Raw genomic sequence first — 22,768 nt, 5'->3', positions numbered from 1 at the left:
TGTTCGACTAGAAATTCCTCAGAGCAGTGCTCTAGCATGGCCTGTAATGACTGAAACAAGTAAAAGATAACAGAAAGATGGTAATGTGTGGAGGGTGGGGGGCGAATAGCTAATTGAATTTGGTATGCATTGCTTTCAGTGTATCATTTCGTGTGTGTGTGTGTGTGTGTGTGTGTGTGTGTGTGTGTGTGTGTGTGTGTGTGTGTGTGTGTGTGTGTGTTGCTTATGTTGGATGTGTGTGAAATGAAATCACATGTTCAGCGCATGGGCCAAGGCCTGTAGGTGTTTTCTGCTAATTAATATCCTCACCCAATCAATATTTATGGTTGACTGATTTGAAAATGAATTATATGGCCATTGTAAAGTTGAGCTTTTCTGTTTTTGCCATTATTTTTCTCCAAATAAATAACATAAAAAAGGAAAACAAAATAAATATTATTCAGTTAAACAATCATAAAGATTGTATTTAGATAATTAAAGCTAAAATATTTGTCACCAACCATTGTAGTTGGGGTTTTTTTTTTTTTTTTTTTTTGGAAACAAGACAGATTGATTAATAAATTCTTCGACTTCACAGAATGGAGCCAGAAAATCTTCATTTCCCTTTTTCTGAAGAAACTGCTCCAATGCTTTTTTTTTTTTCTTGCTTTTTTTTTTTACCCAGAACTAGTGAGGAATGGTCTTGGTTAAAGGCAACTTTATATTCTTCTTTCCTTTTTAATAATTCCAAAGATGAAATGGTAAGCATTAAGAGACATATTTGAAGATCTCAAAGATTGGTGGAAGGAAGGAAGGAAGGAAAGAAACTGACCTGGAAGCAGAGACTTAACAAAATGCTAACAAGATATTCAAGAGTCTGCTACTCAATAACAGGAATGGTCGGCTTCCTTACAATTTCTGTCTACCAAATTTCAGTCACAGGTCAACCAAAGGCTGTGGCACATTTACCTTTGGTTTTGCATCGTAGGGTTCAATCCAAAACCTATGTTGTTACAAGGAGAACTTTTTTAACCATAATGTCATGACTACCCAACATCCACCACACACAACATCATCATCATCCCTAAACTACGATATTATAGAATATATTAACTTCTATGCTGTTATTCTCTCTCCCCCCCCCACCACCACACACTCAATCTCTTGCTCTCTCTCTCTCTCTCTCTCACTCACAAACACTCTCAGTGTGTGTGTGTGTCTTTCTCACTCTCTCTCTCTCTCACTCACAAACACTCTCAGTGTGTGTGTGTGTGTCTTTCTCACTCTCTCTCATACAAACACACACACACACACACACACACACACACACAAACAATAGAATCTTTGTTTCTCTACTAAGATCAAAAACCAAAATAAATAAAATATTTTTAAATGAGCAACAGTTTCAGTTGGAGCTGGGGGTAGCAGTGGTGATGGTGGTAGTAACGATGGTGGTAGTAACGATGGTGGTGGTACTAGAATTAAACCTGGTAATGATGATGATGATGATGATGATGGCACTGGTGGTTATGGTGGTAGTGGTGGTGATGGAAGTGATAATGGTGGTGCTAGTTTTAAACCTAATGATGATGATGATGATGATGATGGCACTGGTGTTCATGATGACAGGGACAGCAGTGTTAAATACAATAACAGATCTATGCACACCTCCACCACCACCACCACCACCACCACCATCGCCTGACCACCTACAGCACAATTCTTAAGAACTTTTTAGAAGCATGAAACAGGAAGTGAGACAAAGACAGATATAATACAGACAGACAGACAGACAGACGGATGGACAGAGAGACAGTGTAGGTGGGACTGTGACACACAGACAGAACAATAAGAAGAAAAGTCAATTAAAAGTTCTGTGGATGTGAATCTATCTTCAGATCTTATTTTTTACTCTTAGTTTTTAGATTTTGTCGTCTGTTTTTGTTTAGCCCTGCCTTGAAAGGTTTAGTTCAGGGGTTCTCAACCAGGGTCCTTAAAGACATTTTTTTTAATTGCTTATATTTTTACAACATACAAAACTGCTTATTTTTTTACTCTTTTGTTTCAGCCATTTGACTGCAGCCATGCTGGAGCACTGCCTTTAGTCAAGCAAGTCAGCCCCAGGACTTATTCTTTGTAAGCCTATTACTTATTCTATCGGTCTAAACAAGCAATAGTAGGGAGACAAACACAGACACACAAACATATATAAGCATACACACACACACACACACACTGGTTCAAATGGATTAATATCAATTTCTACCCTCATATATATATATATATATATATATATATATATATATATATATATATATATACATACAGGTATAAGCATTTTGTCCAACACACAGACAGTTCTACCACCTCACCACGTTGATAATAAATGCATAAATAAATTAATTAATATAGATAAATAAATAACATTTAAATGTAATTAATAATTAAATTTATTTCAGACACATTGTACAAGAAAGAAAGAAAGAAAGAAAGTGAATGTGTAAGATAAGAGAGAGAGAGAAAGAACAAGTGAGAGTATGAGAGAGAGAGAACAGCAGGTAGGCTAAGGTAACGAGTTCCTATATTAAGAACTCCTGCAAGTGAAGAGGAAATAATATCGCAGTTAATTAAGGTGAGATTGTGTTACATCAGTTGAGGTAGAGATAAAAATCAATGAGTTTATGAAGACATAGGAGAGAAGACATTGACACAAAGGAATGATGGGACAGGGTGGTGGTGGTGGGGGGACAGGTTCCAATTTAGTGTCGTTATTTAATGACATGGTCGCTAATAACTTTTAACATGTGGGTCAGTTGTTTAACCACAGATTGGCCTTGATCCAGCAGACCTACAATCAACGGCATTCCAACTTGCAACCATCTTATTTCCCAGGTGTGCCTCAGGTATATCAGAGCAATTTAGTGTTTTTTTTGTGGTTTGTCCACTGGCCCTTTTTGGGAGGTCTTTTCTTTATTAATAATCATTTAAAATTTTGGCACAAGGGCAGCAATTTCAGAGGAGAGGGTAAGTCAATTACATCGACCCCCAGTGCGTAACAGGTACTTATTTCATCGACCCTAAAAGGATGAAGGCAAAAGTGGACCTCAGCAGAGACTGAACTCAGAACATTAAGATGAACGAAACACCACTAGGCATTTTGCCTGGTGCACTAACGATTCCACAGCTTTATGTAATTAAAGGCAAGCTGGCAGAATCATTAGCATGCCTGGCAGAATCATTAGCATGCCAGGCAGAATGCTTTGTGGCATTTCATTCATCTTTAAGTTCCGAGTTCAAATTCCACCAAGGTCAACTTTGCCTTTCATCCTTTTGAGGTCAAAGGACCAGTTCATGTAATTGACCATCCCACTCCCCCCAAATTTCAGGCCTTGTGCCTACAGCAGAAAAGAGTAGTAGCAGTAGTAGTAGTAGTATTTCTGGTTGGGGGGGGGGGGGTTCCAGTTAATTGAATATTTTTCATCTATCCAGTTTTAATTTTTTTATCAAAAAACTAAATAAAATAAAAATTATTGAAGTAAGTGAAGCTGGTCATGTTTGAAGAATATTCTCTGGGAATCACACACACACACACACACACACACACACACACACACACAAATATGTGCAGACATATACTGATGCATACATACACCTAAGATATAAGCAGATATATATATACATGTACACACAGAATCACATACACACACACACACACACACACACACACACAGATATGTAAACACAGACATACACAGTGTCTAATTCCATTAAATTTCTTAATGATTCTTAGTTTTCTCAGTCATAATTACAAATTATATATAAAAAAAACGAAATCTTCTTTCCCACCCCTATCCTTATAATTATCATAATTAAACAGAAATTAATTGTGGTTCTCTCATTGTAACACTTTTAATTAACCTGCAAAAAAAAACCATTTCTCCAAGACCAATCTTATTTAGATTTTGGTTTGTTTGTTCTTGTCTTCAATTTTTTTTTTTGGTCTTAATTTGTCCAAGGACAATAAATTGGATACTGTAGAGTCATAAGATATAGAGTAATAATACAGGATGGCCATGGCTGGGATACCTCTAATCATGTGCTGGTTCATGTAAAGTTGACCTGGGGCTAAACAATAATGATATGCATAAAACAAACCAAGAAGGGAGCCTCACTGTGAGGTCACTCAGCTTGCAAGAACTAGCAGCCAAATTACTCTTAATTCACATCCCTCTAAGTTTAGCACCACCTATGGGCAATAAAGAAATAAATAATAGAAGACACTTGTCCAAAGTACAATGCAGTGAGATTGAACCTGGGACTTTGTGTTTAGAAGCAAAATTGTCACACATCCATGCCTGCACCTATAACATTGTTTCACTCCATCTGCTCCAGTAAGGCTTGAAGGCCACACATTCATATTTTCCTTTCACTTATCATTGGTGTGTGTGGTGGTGGTGGTGGTGGTGGTGGTGGTGGTGGCTGTACATGTCAGCATTATTACAATACAAATGACAGGCAGCAAGATATAAAACCATTAAACAAAAAAGAAAACAACAAAAACATAATAGTATACAATAAACGATAAAATTTCACCTTTGATGCAGAGAGAAAGAGAGAGTGGGGGGGGGCAGGCAGACAGACAGACAGACTTCCATTTAAGAAAAAAAAAATGTCTGACAATTTCTGACTAGAGAAAACTTTTCTTTTTATTTAAAAAATGATGAAAAAATAAAAAGAAAAGTAATCCAATATATTTTTTTATTTTACAAAACCATCAGATACAATCAGTCACTTCAACTGCATATTATTCTGATGTCTCCTCTTCATTTATATGTTAAAATAATTTTTTTTCCTTCATTTTGGACTTCCACCATCACCACCATCTTGACATGACTCTTTTCTTTTTATATTTTTCCTTCAGTTCCTGTATTATCAGTGAAGCAAGATTGAACACAAAAGCTTCAGACATTCAGAGGGAAATCTAATGCAGTAATATGATTTCATTTGATTGTTACTCTTTTGAGAGAGAAGAAGAACTTTGTCTCAACAAAGCAGTAAAATAGTTACAAGAACACTTTTCGCCAATTTAGAAGAAAATAAAAGCGTTCATTTACTCCAATTTCATTGGAATAGTTTTGTTTTCTGGTTTTTGGTTTCTTTCAAACAATTTTTTCTCCCTAATTAAAGGCGGGGGGGGGGGGGATCCCCCCCTCCATTTTCTTTTTTTTTTCTTCATGAGTAATCCCCTTCATCGTGGAGCATTGATGGGAACTAAGCAAGCTAAAAACTGCTCCAACAATTCAAAGATATTAGCAGAAAATATTTTTTCCCCTTCACATCCACAGACAAAAAAAAAAAAAATCATTTTACACAAAAATGGAAAAAAATAAAGAGGAAATAGTCTTATTTTGTATAATTTTTTTCTAGTTTTTTTCCCTTGTTTTGTTTATTTTAGGGTGAATTTTTGCATTGTGTTAACCAATTCATCAAGCTGCTGTTCATCTAAAAGATGATAGAATTTCATCCCAAATTTTCCATTCCATTTGGCTGAAAACTATTCTTCATTAAACAACACACAATTGTACACAGTTTCCAAAACTATTTTTCAATTTGTCTACAACACAAATAACAGTGTTTAATACACTTACCAATTCCTACAATTATAGGAAATATTTCAGAACATTGGAATTAGGTCAACAATTTTAGCTCCTGCTTCGCGTCTGAATAAATGTGTGTAAATATGTAATTATGTGTGTGTGTATACATATAAGTGTATGTGTCTAACATATGTGTATGTGAAGAGTTTTATATGAGAGAAAGAAAGAGACTGAATTCATAAAATAATTTTTTTAGCAATAACATAAAATGTTTCCCAAACATATTTTTGGAATTGCTGCAGAGACAGTGGGTGGAGGACCAAAAAAACTGATCAGAAAGTTAATAAGGGGGCTGGGTTACTGGACCAAGAGATGATATGAAGTGTGTGTATATGTATACATATATATGTACATAATATACACATCAATGTAGGTATGTTTATATATTTATTATTATGACAATTTGTCGACAATAGTATTGATGGCAACAGGCATCCAGAGCAAAACGATCACAGGTTCACTACATATCTGATGATAGGAGTGATAAAGGGAGTGTTTGCAACTTGAGGCAGAACAAATATCACAATGGATTCCATTCATAATGATTTTTTTTTTCTTACTACTGTTTGATATTCTTCACCAATATACATTTGATTGGATGACAGACAGACAGACGGGTAGACATACATACATACATACATACACCTGGCACTTGCACAGGTGAGGTCAGTTTTGGCATGGCTTTTTCTTCAGCTCTCTGTATATGTTACTCTGATTAGCCCATCCGGCACAGGGCCCACAGCCAATTTTTATTTGTCTGCCCTTAGCCTTGTTCCATTTGACATTGGATTTTAGACATCTGGCCTGGTCTGAGCACGAAATGCTAGATGCCATTTATTGACATCTTATCCATTTAATATATATATATATATATATATATATATATATATATATATATATATATATATATATATATATATAAGAGAGAGAGAGAGAGTGAGAGAGAGAGTGAAGTGGGTATCAGGTTCCTAAAAATACATGTGAGTGTAGGTCAAATCTATTATATATACTTGAATAAGGGTGTATAATGCTTAATGTATAAAGAAGGTGACATACTGACAGAAGTCTTAACATCTGGGCAAAACGTTTAGTGGCATTTTGTCCATTTTTACATTCTGAGTTCAAATTCTGCTCAGGTCGACTTTGCCTTTTGTCCTTATTATAAGCTCAATAAAATAATTGACCGGTTTCTTACTGGAGTTGATGTTATCAACTGAAACCTTCATCCGCCCGCCCCCTTCTCCACCGAAATTGCTGGCCTTGTACATATATAATGTACATATATATATATATATATATATATATATATATATATTCACATACACACGTGTCTGTCTGTATATATATATATATATATATATATATATTCACACTCACACATATATTCACACACACGTGTCTGTATGTGTATATATATATATATATATATACCAACGCAACAACTAAAACGTAAGGCTGTATTTACCTATCACCACTATCACACCACCACATATACTACACCCAATAATTACTTCTCCTACATTTCGCACACCACAAACTTCGAATATACCCTTCAACACTCTGAAGAGATCGGCCAAACTACTGGCTGCATCGAAACGTACGTAAGTGACTAAGACATAATATACAAAATGACTCATTACATAACCTAAACCTCCACACTGACTCATTCCACAAGTTCCACATAATAAAACAACGGCTATCTAGTCCAACGAAAATGCTTTTTCTTGTATTTGTTGCTCCATTCTCCAAGTAAATACATAAACTACGGTTTAAGCAACATATTACCTGGCTCTGGACGCGCTCTTCCCAAGACGGTACCCATACAGGTGATCCCCAGGAGTGCCTCCGGATTTAAACATCCCCTGGTTGCTTGGATGCTTCAGACTACCCCTGAAGGATCGAGGCAAACCTACCACTTACCTATATATATATATATACATACATATTGGAAACACATGTTAGTTTGGTAAATTATGGCAACATATGGAATAGCTGTTATAATCTAAGGAGGAATGTAATAACAAATAACACTAGTCATTGTTTAACCCCAGGCCAGTCGAGATTGAGAAAACCTATGATCAAAGACACTCCAGCCATGAACATCTCACTATTTCAACACCATCTCAGACTAACATTATCAAATGTGTTCTTCATTTAAATACAATAGACCAGTGGCTCTTAACCTGGGTCCTTATGACCCTTGGTGGAATCCACATAAGATTTTGTTGTTAAAATTTATGTGCAATAAATCACGTTTCTACAATACACCAAATATTTAAATATTTTTATACAATTCCAAATGATATTTAATCATAAAAATATAAGATTTTTTAGGCATACAATGGCTATGAGGGTCCTTGTGAGTAAAATGGAAATCAAAAGGGTACACAGGCAAAAAATGGTTGAGAACCATTGGTGTAGAGACTGATTTAAGAGAGATTTGGCTGATATTTCTAGCATACTGAGCGACCACATAGAAACTAACCTCGTTGACTCACCGACTATGCTGAGTAACCAAGGAGAATGGTCGATGTGCAATGATGAGGAACGGAATTAATCATATTCAAAATAAAGCTGGAGAATATTACAGAAATGGTAAAAAGAAACTATTAGAAGAAGCAGGAAAATAAAAGACAGGTATATAAATTGAATTTGTTTGGTTCGTTTTAAGAAAATAATGTGAATGTAATCGATTCGGACTGCTGGGTGACGGCTAGCTGTCTAACGGGGGGGGGGGGGAGGTAAATATAGACAATTCTGTAGAATGTATCAATATATCTGGCTATTAATGAAAGTGAGTCTATGGAGAAAACAGAAAATAAACCGAAAATATGTGTTTGAAGGAATCACAGAATTCAACAAGGTGTGGTAAATTAGATTACGTGGTATCTTCAAAACATACATATACAATCCATACACACACACACACACATATGTACATACACACAACCATACATCTATATACATACGCGTGTGTGGGTGTGGGTGCAGTAAGTTATTTAACAAAATTTACTATGGAAAAAAACAAAAAAAAAATATATAGCAAAAAGCAACAACAACAATAATAGTTTCCAATTTTGGCACTGGGCCATTCTTGGAGGGGAAGGGGATAATCAATTACATCAACCCCAGTGTCAAACTGGTACTTATTTTATTGACCCTCAAGAGGATAAAGGGCAAAGTCGACCTCAGCAGCATTGAAACCCAGAACATAAAGACAGATGAAATGCCAGTAAGTCCAGTGTGCTAACGACTCTGCCAGCTCACAGCCTTCATCAATAATAATAATAACAATAACAATAATCATAATAACAACAATAACCATAAAAATCCCTTCTATTATAGGCACAAAGCCTGAAATTTGGGGGAAGAAGATAATCAATTACATTGACTGCCAGTACTCAACTGGTACTTAATTTAGGGTCAGGAACCAGTTGATTACAACGACCCCAGTGTTTCGCTGGTACTTATTTTATCGACCCCAAAAGGATAAAAAGGCAGAGTCAGCCTCAGCAGAATTTGAACTCAGAACATAAAGATGGACTAAATGCAGCGAAGCATTTCAACCAGTCTACTAACGATCCTGCCAGCTTGCTGCTTTAATGATGATGATGATGATGATGATGATAATAATAATAATAATAATAATGATAAAAATATTGAAAGAAATAAAAGGAGTCTAGCTGTAATGGGATATTCTAGATACAGAGGCTTTCATTTGCAAAATGAATCGGTAAGAATAATAATACAAGTTATATGAGTTGACCTGGAAACTATTCAAGAATCTACCAAATTGTGTAAGAACATACTCTTCGCAATCTAAAGTTCTGCAGAAATATGTGTAACTTTTGGTCCAAAGTGCCCACCTCTTCTGAATAATAAGGAATCTTATAGACTGACTGATGTTCAGAGATACTTGCAAAACTTAGAAGCAAAACAGTTTGTTACAGACTAAATGCACTCGTTAAGTTATTTATTATTTTATTTTTCGTGGTTCAGGTTTCAAATTCTACTAGGTATTGATGTTGTTGCCCCTGCCATCCCTCGGGGAGTGATAAGATATGAGCCAATAATAATAATAATAATAATATAACAGGATCGAGTTACTTGACTAATCCTGCTCTCTTCTTCCTCCGTAAAAACTAAATGCTGCACTCGAATATGAAATCAATAAAACCAGAAAATAGAGTAATCACTAGAATTGAAAATTTAATTTAACAACATTTTATTTCTTCCAGTTACAAATAATTAAATTACTTACATAATTACATATTTTGAAACAGAAGAGAAAGAGAGAGAGAGAGAGAATTAATTCTTTGAAATTGGAAATATCTTTCGGCACATAAAGTTCCTAATGACCTTCAGAACTACACGTAAATATAAAACAAACACACCATTTCAACTTATTATCAATAAACTGAAAAATATTCAGTGACTAGAAATATTTAGGCGTGGCCGTGTGGTAAGAAGTATGCTTCACAAACACATGGTTCTGAGTTCAGTCCCACTGCATGGCAGCTCAAACAAGTGTCTTTTACTATAGTTTCAGGCCAACCAAAGCCTTGTGAGTGAATTTGGAAGATGGAAACCGAAAGAAGCCCGTTGCGTGTGCGTGTGTATGTGTGTTTGTCCCCCACCACCATCTGACAACTGGTGTTGGTGTTTATCAACCCTGAAAGAATGAAGAACACTTCTGAACCACATGGTTCTGGGTTCAATCCCACTGTATAGAAACATGGCAGATGGATGCAACTGTAATTCAAAGATCCAGGCTTGTCACACTGGATCACATGGATATTGTTTGAGAATTATGTTTAGGGTACACACATTGTGTTTGTGTGTGTTTGTGTGTGTGTATGGAATACTTGACCCTGAAAGAATAAGGGCTAAGTCAGTCTCTGCAGAATTTCATCTAAGAACATAAAGATGAAGGAGATACCGCTAAGCATTTGGCTCAGCAGGATAACAGTTCTGCCAGCTCATTGCCTTTAATAATAATAATAATAATAATAATAAACCTACTTTAGCAATTCTTACTAACGTGCAATTTATTTAGAACTGCTAGTTTGATGTTAAAAATACAAATAAAGGAAATATTTGTTAACAAACATATATTTCAGGATTTCATAAACATATTTGCAGCAGTCAACAAAGGAGAAACCGAGGAAGAAATGCTGTGTAAATTCCATGAGAATTTTCCCAGCATGCTCAGCAATAATTTCTATCCTGAGGTGGAGGAAATCATATTTTTTGCTTATAAATTTATTGAAGTTTTCATTAAAGGGAGAAAAAAAATAGTCTTATTTTTGATTCAAATCTCTTTTCTGTTGATATTTTCCAAAATATTGATAAAAAAATAATTGAAAAACTTTATTCAAAGTTAATATTATATTCTATTTTGAAAATATCAAAGTTGTATTTCTCAATGTTTAAAGCAGAAATGTTCTACCTCCAAATTAATCTAAGAAAGAAAGTGATGTTTTCTTAAACAATCAATATAAATTTGATAAAGAAAAATAAATAATAATAATCCTTTCTACCATAGGCACAAATCCTGAAATTTTGGGGGTAGGAGCCTAGTTAATTATATCAACCCCAGTGCATAACTGGTACTTAATTTACCAACTCTGAAAGAATGAAAAGCAAAGTCGACCTCAGTGGAATTTGAACTCAGAAAAAAGACGAATGAAATGCCGCTAAGCAATTTTGCTTGGCATCTTAATAATAATAATAATAATAAACCCACATGAAACAACAGCAATAAATGCTACTCCCCCTTCCCCTCTTTGACATGGCTGCATGTTTCTGTGATGACAGTGCAGGCAAAGAGAAGAGCCTCTCACCCCATCAACTGAACTGGGCCTACCTTTGACAAACATTAGCACTGACAGTGATTATAGCTTCTCTCAGACACATGTTCAATTATTCTACAGCTTACCGAAGCAGACAGCTAAATAAGGATGCTACCAGGCAGCTTGAAAACCCCTTTTAATCACACACCCTGTCATTTTATTTGCAAATAAAACAAGACTTTTTACACAGTTGCAATTCTTTCTGGTTTTTTTAAGTTTTAAATTATCCTATTCACAGAAATGGAGAGGGAAAAAACCCGAAAACCAAATAAACCTAAAAGCCTTCCTGTTATACATTTCATTCAAATTATTGTCTTCTGCCTCTATCTGCTGTTTACCTTATTTAACCCTTCAACATTCTTATTATTCTGCCAAATCTAATGATTATTTATTCACATTGTCTTCAATTAGTCATGCAATTAACTCATAGCTCTGAGATGTTGATGATGTGATTATTTGTTTTTCAAATGACATTGGAAGGCAGGTGTGAGAGGCTAGATCTGGCCTGTTTGAACAGGTGGAATATTTGGGCCGTATGTGGCTGATTTCAATGTTAAAGGGTAAAAAACCAAATTAAATTCTTGGCTAACAAATCTTTCGACTGTGTTTCAATTTGTTTCCCAACAACACGGCTTTAAATTCAGTCCCAGGTCAATTAAAGCCCTGTGAGTAAACTTGGCAGATGGAAACTGAAAGAAGCCTATTGTAGGACTGAGACCATTTGGCATTATGCTGTGCTTCAAGCATTTGACCTCACGGAGGCAATGACCAAGTCCATTTGGCATTATGCTGTGCTTGAGAAGAAGACCCATCAGACCAAGCAGAACCGCAGTTGTGGCAGATGCTGGTGTCATGAGGGGTGGTGACAGGAAGAGCATCCAGTCTCAGAGAATTTTGCTCAATGAATCCATTCTGACCCAAGCAAGCAGGAAAAAGTAGACGTTAAGATGACAATGACGATGATGACGACGATGGCGATGATGATGTAAAACCTGATTACAAACCTAATTGTTTTCAAGCTGTGAAGTGAAATGGCAGTAAATGAGAATGAAAACCAGGTTAGAAACTCATTCGAAACTTATTTCACAAAAACGTAATTAGTGCTAATTAAATACTAACTGAAATTTTTATTCAATGGAAAGAATTAGATAAAATTCCTGCTGACTTTGGCATTTTCTAAAACTATATAAACTAATTTAGAAAGAAGGAGAGGGGGGGAAAATGAGAAACATAATTCTTTTTTAATTACAAATTAGTATCAAATTTGATGTTTGTTTAGTTTTTTGATTTTGATTTTTTGAAGAATGAAAATTATCAAAATTCTCCTCAGGTTTATTTTAATTATATTTTATTTAGAATTCGTAACCTGCATGAAACAAGAATAAAAATATCTAGATGTAAAACAGATGTAAAATACATGTAATTATAAACAGATGTAAAACAGACATAATTATAGAATTATTCATTGTTTTCTAAAGAGGCAAAAATACAGAACAGTACACTTCTGCAAGAAACACTGTTTGGTAGTTCCAAAGAAATCAGAAGAAATATAAGCAAATATATTTAACTACAACATTTACTACAACCCTTCAATAATAATCAGAAAGAAGCCCCTCCACGTAAAAGGCACCCATGCTGGTGCCACGTAAAGAGCGCTCGTGCCAGTGCCACGTAATATATGCTCTTGTGGTGGTGGCACATAAAATGCACCCAGGACATTCTGTAAAGTGGTTGGCATTAGGAAGAGTATCCAGCTGTAGAAACAATGCCAAAATAGACAACTGGAACCTGGTGCAGCTCTCCAGCCTTGCCAGTTCTTGACAACCACTGCCTGACAACCGGTGTTGGTGTGTTTACATCATCATAACTTAACACTTCAGCAAAAGAGACCGATAGAATAAGCACCAGTCTTAAAAAAAAAGTCCTGAGCTCAATTCATTTAACTATAATTAATGCTTCAAAGCAGTGCTCCAGCGTGGTCACAGTCTAACGACTGAAACAAGTGAAAGAGTTAAAGAGAAGTTTTCAGCTGAAACTAAAGAGACAGACATTGTACAAACCATTTTTCCACACACACACACACCCCCGACCCCCCATCCTTATCTTACCTCTACCTGTGAGATGGTGGTGGTGGTGGGGGACCAGAAAGATAAAAATGTATTTTAGTTGATTATTCCGTTTACACATTCTATTTTCAGAAATGTTGCACTAAATGTGTGTGTGTGTGTGTGTGTGTGTGTGTGTGTGTGTGTTAAAGACTGGCTAACTGTTAAAGCTCTCTCAGTTGATATTCCAATGTTTAAGATTCCAGGTGAATCTTTCTACATCCAAATTCCAAAGTTGAGTAATAAATATTATTTGCTCTCCAGTTTTCTTGTGGCATTACCATATTTATATTCTGTTTTTCGCTGGGGCGCACCACCTTGAAGAATGTTTAGTCACACAAATTGACCCCAGGATTTATTTTTGCAAGCCTGGTACTTATTCTATCGGTCCCTTTTGCTGGACTGCTAAGTTCTAAGATGGTGCAAAAGACACATAGGCATATTAGAGACACCCCAATCTCTGCAACACATATTCATGGAAAACGTTTTTGAGGCATTAAAGTTTGTTATATTGGCCTACCTTCACATGTAGGACCAGCAAGGGGTGATTTTTTTGAGACATCTATGGGGTGAGGGGGGGCAAGGTGCCTCCTTTATGCCACTAAACTCTATATACATTTGAATAATGGACAGAGTGTACATCCAAGTCTAGAATAAAATGAGTGAAGTTGTAATTTATGATTTTATTAAAAAAAGAGAAAAACTTGATTTAAAGGGAAATTTAGCAGGATGGTCATTCGCCCACTGACCTTCATCAAAGAAAGCAAAGAACAAAAGGCCAAAGAAAAAAGGAAAAAAAAATACCAGAGCTGAAGACATCTCTGAAAGGTGGTGGGGGCCCTCCACATCAAAAATGGTAGAGGAGTAGGGACCAAAACTGGCTGCGGTTCCTCCTGATGATATCCTTAGCCATTGGATCCTATAAGGGAGCTGTTGAGGTAGTGAACCACGAAACGTAGTTGAAATTCCTCCTGTTTTATACTAGTGTGGTGAAAAGCTTGCTTCCAAACCACATGGGCCTGGGTTCAGTCCCACTGTGTGGCACCTTGGGCAAGTGTCTTCTACTACAGCGTGACGTACATTTAGATCTTGTACAATATTCTGTTATGTACGACTCAGTGTGTTCAGAGTTCGAATCCAGCCAGGTTAGACTTTCCCTTTCATTCATCCATCAGGGACGGGAGACATTAAAATAAAGGATCAGGGAAATATTGGGGGTAAATTTAATTGAATATAAATCCCCCTTATGTATTGCTTAGTCAATACTTGTAAGCGTGCAGGACTGAATAGCTTGTACCGCGGACTTGGTAATTGTTTGAGAAGACAAAGGCACCCTTTTCGGCATTCACATCAATGAACTCAGCCGATCATTGAAGATGTGATAGGTGGAGGGAGAAAAACGGACTGCTCCTGCACTAGGAAGCTACTCATTTACAGCTGAATAGCCTGGAGCAACAGACAATAAAATGCCTTGCTCAAGAACACAATGCATAATACAAATAATTGTTTTATGGGGTAATCTTCCAGTTTCGAGAGGTAAAAGAAATAGTTAACGTCAATCAAATCACGTGATTTATTTATAAACAAAGTAGTACGGAAAATATGGTAAGACCATCAATTATTTCCCTTGTATTTTATTTACTTTTTTAACCTCTCGAAACTGGAAGATTACCATTTTATGGTATTCACTTTTGCCTGAGTTGTGGAATCCAATCATTTTACAGAATACGTTTCACGTTCAGATATGACGAAAGGGTGCGTTGAGAAAAATAAGAAAATTAAAAAATTGAGAACCATTACATTAGATCGTAGATCTGCTCGGCAAGGGTTGACCTGGGGTTAAACAACAGCACCAACCCCCAGCTTCTCACCTTCTGTTGTAATCATTGTTTCAAGCACTTCCCGTTTCTTTATCTCTCAGCTCAAAGATAAAATAAATACTTGACGAAGGCAAAGCATGGTGGTGGAGCAGAAGGCGAAGCATGGTGGTGGAGCAGAGAAAAGGGAGCTAGCTCGACATTACCGCCCTCTTCCTCTATTAAGACACTAATCAAACAGCGACGACCTTATGGAAAGTGTTTCGCGGGATTCTATTATCTAAAGCTCACAGAATCTTTGTTTCTTTCTAACCTTTTCAAGGAGAGAAACAATTTCCTGTCGTTAATCTACTCAGAAAGTCGAAACGAGAGAATTTAATCCTCCCGACGCAACCCCAACATTCCACATGTTGATGGATTGTCGGCGTTGAGGCCCCTAAATCAGTCCTAATCAAGTAGCTCGTAGACATTAAGGGAAACGGGGAGCCTCTATGTGATTGCTTGACATGCTAGAAACAGCAGCCAAATCTTTCAGAAGTCAATACTTGATAAAAAAATTAAAAAAAGAAAGAAAAGGACGGTCATATTTAACAATTTAATCTGAAGCGAACTGAGTGGAAACACGAGATGGTCACGGTTAGACTGTACTTGATCAGAGGTCGGCCCAATCGGAACTAACATCGAAACTGACAGAGAGTTTACGTCGCGGAAGATCATTTTGGGGCGTATTTCAAGTTATGAAACGAACTCGCAATTTCAATAAACATAAAAGAAAAAACAAACATGTATGGAGCACTTCTCTCTCCCATTCAACCCGACATAAAATCCAATGTACATACGTTTATACACACACACACACACAGAGCAAAGTGTGACCACCGCCTGTCTCTGTAACACACTTTGATTTCTCTCATTCGTTTAAATGTCATTTGTCACTTTGGTGTTATTTTATTCCTGAAATGTTTTCTAGTCACTTTTCGGTTGGTCTGACACCAAACAGAAAATGGACAGCTTATGTTATGACATTTTTGTAGCGCCCCACCCTCACACAGAGGCTTGCTTTTGTAGTTTAGAAGTTTGCTTCAGAACCACCTACCCAGAGATTCAGTACCATTATTACATGGACGAAATTGATGGGTGTCTTTGAGTATGATAGCATGCAGATCAATATCTTGTGAGTGAAATTAGTAAATGGAAACGAGAAGAAACCTGTCGTGTGTGTGTGTGGGGGGGGGGGGAGTTCCTGTTTCAGGAGGCGCAATAACTTTTTTACTTGAACGACTGTTCTCTGGAACTCCCTACCATTGTCTTGTGTTTTTTTTTCCTGCTCTATGAGGGTCAGTTCTTGAAGCATTCTATCAACATGTTTTAACTCTTTAGCATTTAAACCAGCCATACCTGGCCAAAATATTCTACCTGAACAGATCTGGCCTCTCACACCAACCCTACAATACCATTCTAAAAACAAACAGTTACCTCGTCAAAATCTCAAAGCTACAAGATAATGCATGATTAGCCATATTTGGCAAAAATATTCTACCTGACCAGATCTGGCATCTCACACCAACTCTATAATGTCATTCTAAAAAAATCAAAATCTCAAAGCTGCAAGATAATGCATGATGAATTCAAAACAATCTGAATGATAAGCATTACTTTTGACAGAATAATGTGAATGTTAAAGGGTTAGATTTGTAGGTCCCTTCTTTCCCTTCTTTATAATCCCTTATACTTACAATGGCCTCAAATCTTGTTTGGAGCAAAATCAGGTGAGAAAAAAAAAAATTTTTATGACAGGTTTTGATGTAAGGGGAGATTTGACTGCTGTTTCTAGCATAGTGAGTGACCACATTGATGCTCCTTCAATAAGCTCGTATTTACTGAAGCATCAAGGGAACAGTTGTTACAAAAGGGAAATTAGTCACAGTGATATAATTTGGTGAATTTAAACTATCAAAGACACAAATACCTGACTCTCTCTCCTCAAAGAATGAAGCGAAAAACATCAAAGATACAACTATTTTTTATATTTAGTAATGCTAATAATAACAATAATGATAACAACAACAACAATAGTAGTAGTAGTAGTAGTAGTAGTAGTAGTAGTAGTAGTAATAGTAGTAATAGTAATAGTAGTAATAGTAGTAGTAATAGTAGTAATAGTAGTAGTAGTAGTAGTAGTAGTAGTAGTAGTAGTAGTGACAATATGATAATAGAGAAAATGGGTTAGTTATCTGTAGATAAAAAGTAAGATTCTTTGAAAGACAGGAAGGAAGGTAGGTTGGCACCAGCAGAATGATTTATTGTTGAGAGGGTTCTTTGGAATATATGGGTAAAAATAGATACCTGTAAATGAGATATGTGTATGAAACCTTGGCTGTATACAATCATAAACATGTAGTACATTGAGATATACACACACATGCACATACATATATATATATATATATATATATATATATATATACACACACACACACACATCTGTATATGTGCGTGCATGTTTATACACAATTATACATGCATACAAGATGTATTCATCTAAACTATGCTAACATTGAAAAATGGGTGTAAAACATATATACATACATATATATACCACGGGCTTCTTTCAGTTTCTGTCTACCAAATCCACTGACAAGGATTTGGTCAGCCCGAGGCTATAGAAGACACTTGCCCAAGGTGCCATGCAGAGGGACTGAACCCAGAAACATGTGGTTGGTATGCAAGCTACTTACCACACAGCCACTATATATATATACACACACATACACAGAGGCCATGTATGTTGGTGAGTTAGTACCTCTGCACTTGCATCATCACTCCCTACATGAATTATGTGAGTAATTGCTCTCAAGCAGAATATTTCATATAAATTCTTTCTTTGTTCCAAAACCCCCCATCCCCCACTATTCTCTACGTTGTCCCCACCTGCCGGGAAGGGGAGGTGGGGCTGGTAGACCATGGCAAAGATCTCTCAGTGGTGCATACTTGCCATATTTTGGTAAAGATATTCTTGTAATATCAACCACCGACCACAAGGCTGGTGTAAATATATTCCTCCTTACAGAACTATTTACGCTTCAGTCTCTCTCATCATCAGAGTTAAGTTATTTTAGGATGGTATTTGACATTTTTTTTCCCTTCCTCTTTCTTCTGCTTTCCTTGTTTTCGTCTCTCCCGCACTATCAGTGAATTAGACATGGTTAGACATAGCCATATCTGTCACACTATAATACATAGTCATCTAAGAGGCAGCCATAGACATGTCTCCCACACAATCAGTGAATCAGACCATAGATACAGTCATCTTCCCACACCATCAGATAAAATAGAGTCAGGTCTCCCACACTATTAATCAAACATAATCATCTCCCTTCCCCCCACTCTATTAGACATCAATGCCACACTATTGGTTAGTTAGCTACAGTCATCTCTGTCACACTATTAATTAGCCATACATACATACATACATACATACATACATACATACACACACACACATATATATATAAATTAGCATAGAATAATGGTTTCATATTTTTTATATAATTAAGATCTAAACTGTTAATATATGAATGTGAAAGAGATAGTTGAATAACTGTAAACCTACTTTTAGGCCACCCTGTGTATATATATATATATATATATATATATATATACAAAGCGCTTCTTTCAGTTTCCACCACTCAAATGCCTTGGGCAAGTACCAAGCAGTGGGACTGAACCAAAACCTATGTGACTGTAAAGTGAACTTCTTAACCACATGGCTATTTCCATTTTTATTCATAAACATTTAATCCAGCAAACGAAATTCCACACTCCAACTGTCGCATGACCTAACACAAAAAGACCATCTCTGATTAAGCAACAATTCACAGATTCCATATCTGACAAATACCACATGCAAAGCTGGAAAATATTCCGCAAAAGACGTCCAGTATGTTGACCATTATAGGAAAGAAAGAAAGAAAACGGTCGGAACAAACAAAAGAAAAATTGTTGGACCTGGCTGTCGACAAATGGGATGGTGTCAGGAAGTTTGATGGAAGAAAACAATTTACAGCTGCAATGCCAAAAAGGAAGAAGAATAAGAAGTGGTGGGGGAGGAGGAGGACGACGACACCGGGGGGGGGGGGGATTTAGCTGGAAAGTAGAATCGGTAGGTTAAGAAGGAACTGTTGACTGGTAGAATAAGGATTTTAGTTTGGTTGATGTTGCTGCTGTTGATGATGATGGTAAGTGCTCTCCCACTTAAGACATATTCTAAAAGTGGAACGATACAAAGAAGATTATTAGAATCCTGTAGTAGTAGTAGAGTAGTAGTAGTCATGTTTTTGGTAGTGGTGGTGGTAGCTGTAGTAGTAGTTAATAGCGATGGTTGTGATTGGGGAAGGTAGTAGTACTTGAGGCACTTTTGGTGGTGGTGGTGGTGGTGGTGGTGGATCATGAGACAAGGTCTTTTGCATTATTTGTTACAAATCGAGATGGCAAAGATGGTAGAATCGTCTGCATGCTGGACCAAATGCTTAGTGGCATTTCATCCGGCATCAGATTCCGAGTTCAAATCCCGCTGGGGTCAACTTTGCCTTTCATCCTTTTCAGGGGTTGATGAAATAAGTACCAGCTGAATATTGGGGTCAATGTAATGAACTTACACCCTCCCCCAGAATGTCAGGCCTTTTGCCTACAGTAGAAAGGAAAAGATTACTTATTCCAAGTCTTTGCATTCCGAGTTCAAATCCCAGCACAGCCTCAGACAATTTGGATCCCTTTAGTGGAATCCAAAATGTCACCAACCCTTACTTGTCTGCAAGCAACATAATATTTCCCCATGACTAGACATACTTTCACAGAAGACTGGCAATAAACAACCCTGCTTGTATGACAGGGATGCTTGTTTACAACCATCCTGTGATGTCAAGACAAGGGTATACACACACGCACACACACACAACAGGCTTCTTTCAGCTTCCATTTACCAAATCCACAGGGAATTAGGTGACTAAAGATAAAAAATAAAATACAAAATACAGATTTCTCCCCTAAACATGTAAATAAACTTTTCTGATTGGCTGATTTAAGAAATATAAGAAAGATTTCAGATACACACAAAACAATAATGCCAAAGTAAGCCCTGATAAAGCAAACCTATGATCCAAGGCATTCTCACCATGACCACCTAGTCTTTACATATATCTGAGCTCATACTCTAATATGTCCTCTGTTTTGTAAGGCAGCAAGGTATGCATTAAGGGCAATCTGGCTGCTATTTCTAGCAAAAGTGGCAACCACATAGAGAATCATGAGAGTATCTTGTGAGTATCTCTAGATGTAACCTCATTAGTGATCATAACTATGGGCCGTTCATTAAAGTGAGGACAGCTGAGATGGCCAAGACAGGTGATTGCCAGACTAAATACATTTTAATGGTTAAATAATTAATGCACTGAGATATAAATACCTAATTAGTTAATAATACTAATTAATCAATAATAACTGTATGACCAAAACAAGCCACTAACTCAGCTACTAATATCTTAAATCTGATTTTGACAAATGTGGACCACAGAACTCCGAAGATTCTTGCTTTGGATCTCCTCAGCAAAGCATTACCTTCTTTGAGCTTAACTTACTTCTGCTTGGTTCTTAAACTCCAATTCCACAGGAATTAACTTTGCTTTCAGAAAATAGAAACCAGGTAGAATTCATAACTTTAGCAGAAAATGGACAAACATCAAGAAATACAACATCACCCTCCCTCTTTTCCAGCCACAAACCAACCAGATGTATTCCGCGCCTTCCTATTCCCCTCTTTTATCAGAAGGTCACCCATATTTGGCCACATTCATGAGAGACCACAGAATCACAATAATGTCATAATTACATGACCCAAACCACTTCATAGTCAGCTTATTTTAACAACTGATGAAGAGGTTTCGTGTCTCCTCAACATTTTTGTTCCTAACACTAGAATTTGTTTAACCGATGCTCCATATATGGAATAACATGAAGAATCAGTCTACAGTATTTCATTTCCAGAAGCCATGATCTTTCCTCACTTTTACTATGAAACCTCTCTGACTCACACCCTTCAAAACCTATTGAAATAAGTTCTTTACAAGCATAACATTTGTAGTTATGGGAATAGATATTTTGTCCAAGGAATGCATCATTCTATTTAGGCCACTGGGTAGTTGAGGTCTTTGCCTCTGAGCTCCATATGCTTTTCGGTTCAGTCCCACTGAACAAACAGCTTAGGCAAGTATCTACTGCTTTTAGCCTCAAGCTGACCAAAGCCTTGCGAGTGCATTTTGTAGACAGAAATTGAAAGAAACTTGCTAGGCTTGTGTGTGTGTGTGTGTGTGTCTCTCTCTCTCTCTTTCTCTCAATATATTTTTATATATATATATATATAATATATATATATATATATATATATATATATATAGGGAGAGAGGTGGGGGTCAGTATAAATGCTTACATTCTGTGCTCAGATAAGTTTGTTGTTATTTTCTGTCAGCAAATCAGCTGCTGGCACTAAGATATCAAAGACATGTGGAATGAACAGGTTAGCAACAGGAAAAGCATCCGACTGTAAAACAATGCCTCAATACAAATAACCCATGCTGGTGTGAAAAAGAAAACACACACACACACACACACACACACACACACACATACATGCAAACAAAAATACCCTGTTGTTGATGTTAAAATTCCAATGTAGGAGCCTTGGATCTAGGTTAGAAACTGGTTCTTTCCCTATTGGCAAAAAAATCTTGAAATAAGCTGAATAATGACATACATACATACATAAAGATGCATACATATATATACAAATACATACATATACACATGCATACATATTTACTAATCACAGGATCTAAATGTAAGCCACTATAAGTTTCATGCTCTGACAGCACAGTAATTAGACAAGCTCATATAATGTACTCTGTACTCTCTTGCAATTGTTTAGATTCAAAGTAAACATTGAAAGACTGCAAGATAATCCACAAAAAACACTATACAAATTTATCTGAGCATAAAAACTTAGAGCAGATCACATCTAAATCCAGTGTTTATTAAATGAGATTTATCTCTCCCTTGATGGGGTATATTTTTTGGTTGATCCTACCAATAATGAAACAATACACTCTGTATATATTGTAGCTCAACACAATGTAAGCTTGTGTTATTCTAATTATCTCTCTGATGAATTGCTAATTAGTGACGTCTTACATGTTTTCCTACATGTATATCTACAGAACTTCTTTCTATCGGTAAAGAAACATAAGTATTACAAAATAAATAATGCCAAAAATTCTCGTTTTGTGTTGTAACATGTAATTAGTCTA

The 22,768-nt window shown here is 36.4% G+C and overlaps 1 protein-coding gene and 1 long non-coding RNA gene across 5 annotated transcripts in view; one reads left to right on the top strand and one right to left on the bottom strand.

Annotated features, from left to right (window-relative positions):
• Nucleotides 1-6,425, top strand: part of LOC128249890 (uncharacterized) — a 113,534-nt gene extending 107,109 nt beyond the window's left edge. The window contains exons 3-4 of the long non-coding RNA XR_016244904.1: nucleotides 2,048-2,115; nucleotides 4,901-6,425. This is a non-coding gene — a long non-coding RNA (uncharacterized LOC128249890). The remainder of the gene's footprint in view (nucleotides 1-2,047; nucleotides 2,116-4,900) is intronic.
• LOC106871497 (pleckstrin homology domain-containing family A member 2) overlaps nucleotides 1-22,768 on the bottom strand; it is a 146,785-nt gene that overhangs the window by 79,048 nt on the left and 44,969 nt on the right. The gene's annotated exons all lie outside the window — the stretch shown is intronic.

The sequence above is a fragment of the Octopus bimaculoides genome, chromosome 18 (genome assembly GCF_046866305.1).
Source record: "Octopus bimaculoides isolate indiv1 chromosome 18, ASM4686630v1, whole genome shotgun sequence".
Taxonomy (NCBI): domain Eukaryota; kingdom Metazoa; phylum Mollusca; class Cephalopoda; order Octopoda; family Octopodidae; genus Octopus; species Octopus bimaculoides.
The sequence above is the reverse complement of the archived record's forward strand: the minus strand, read 5'-3'. Positions and strand labels throughout refer to the sequence as shown.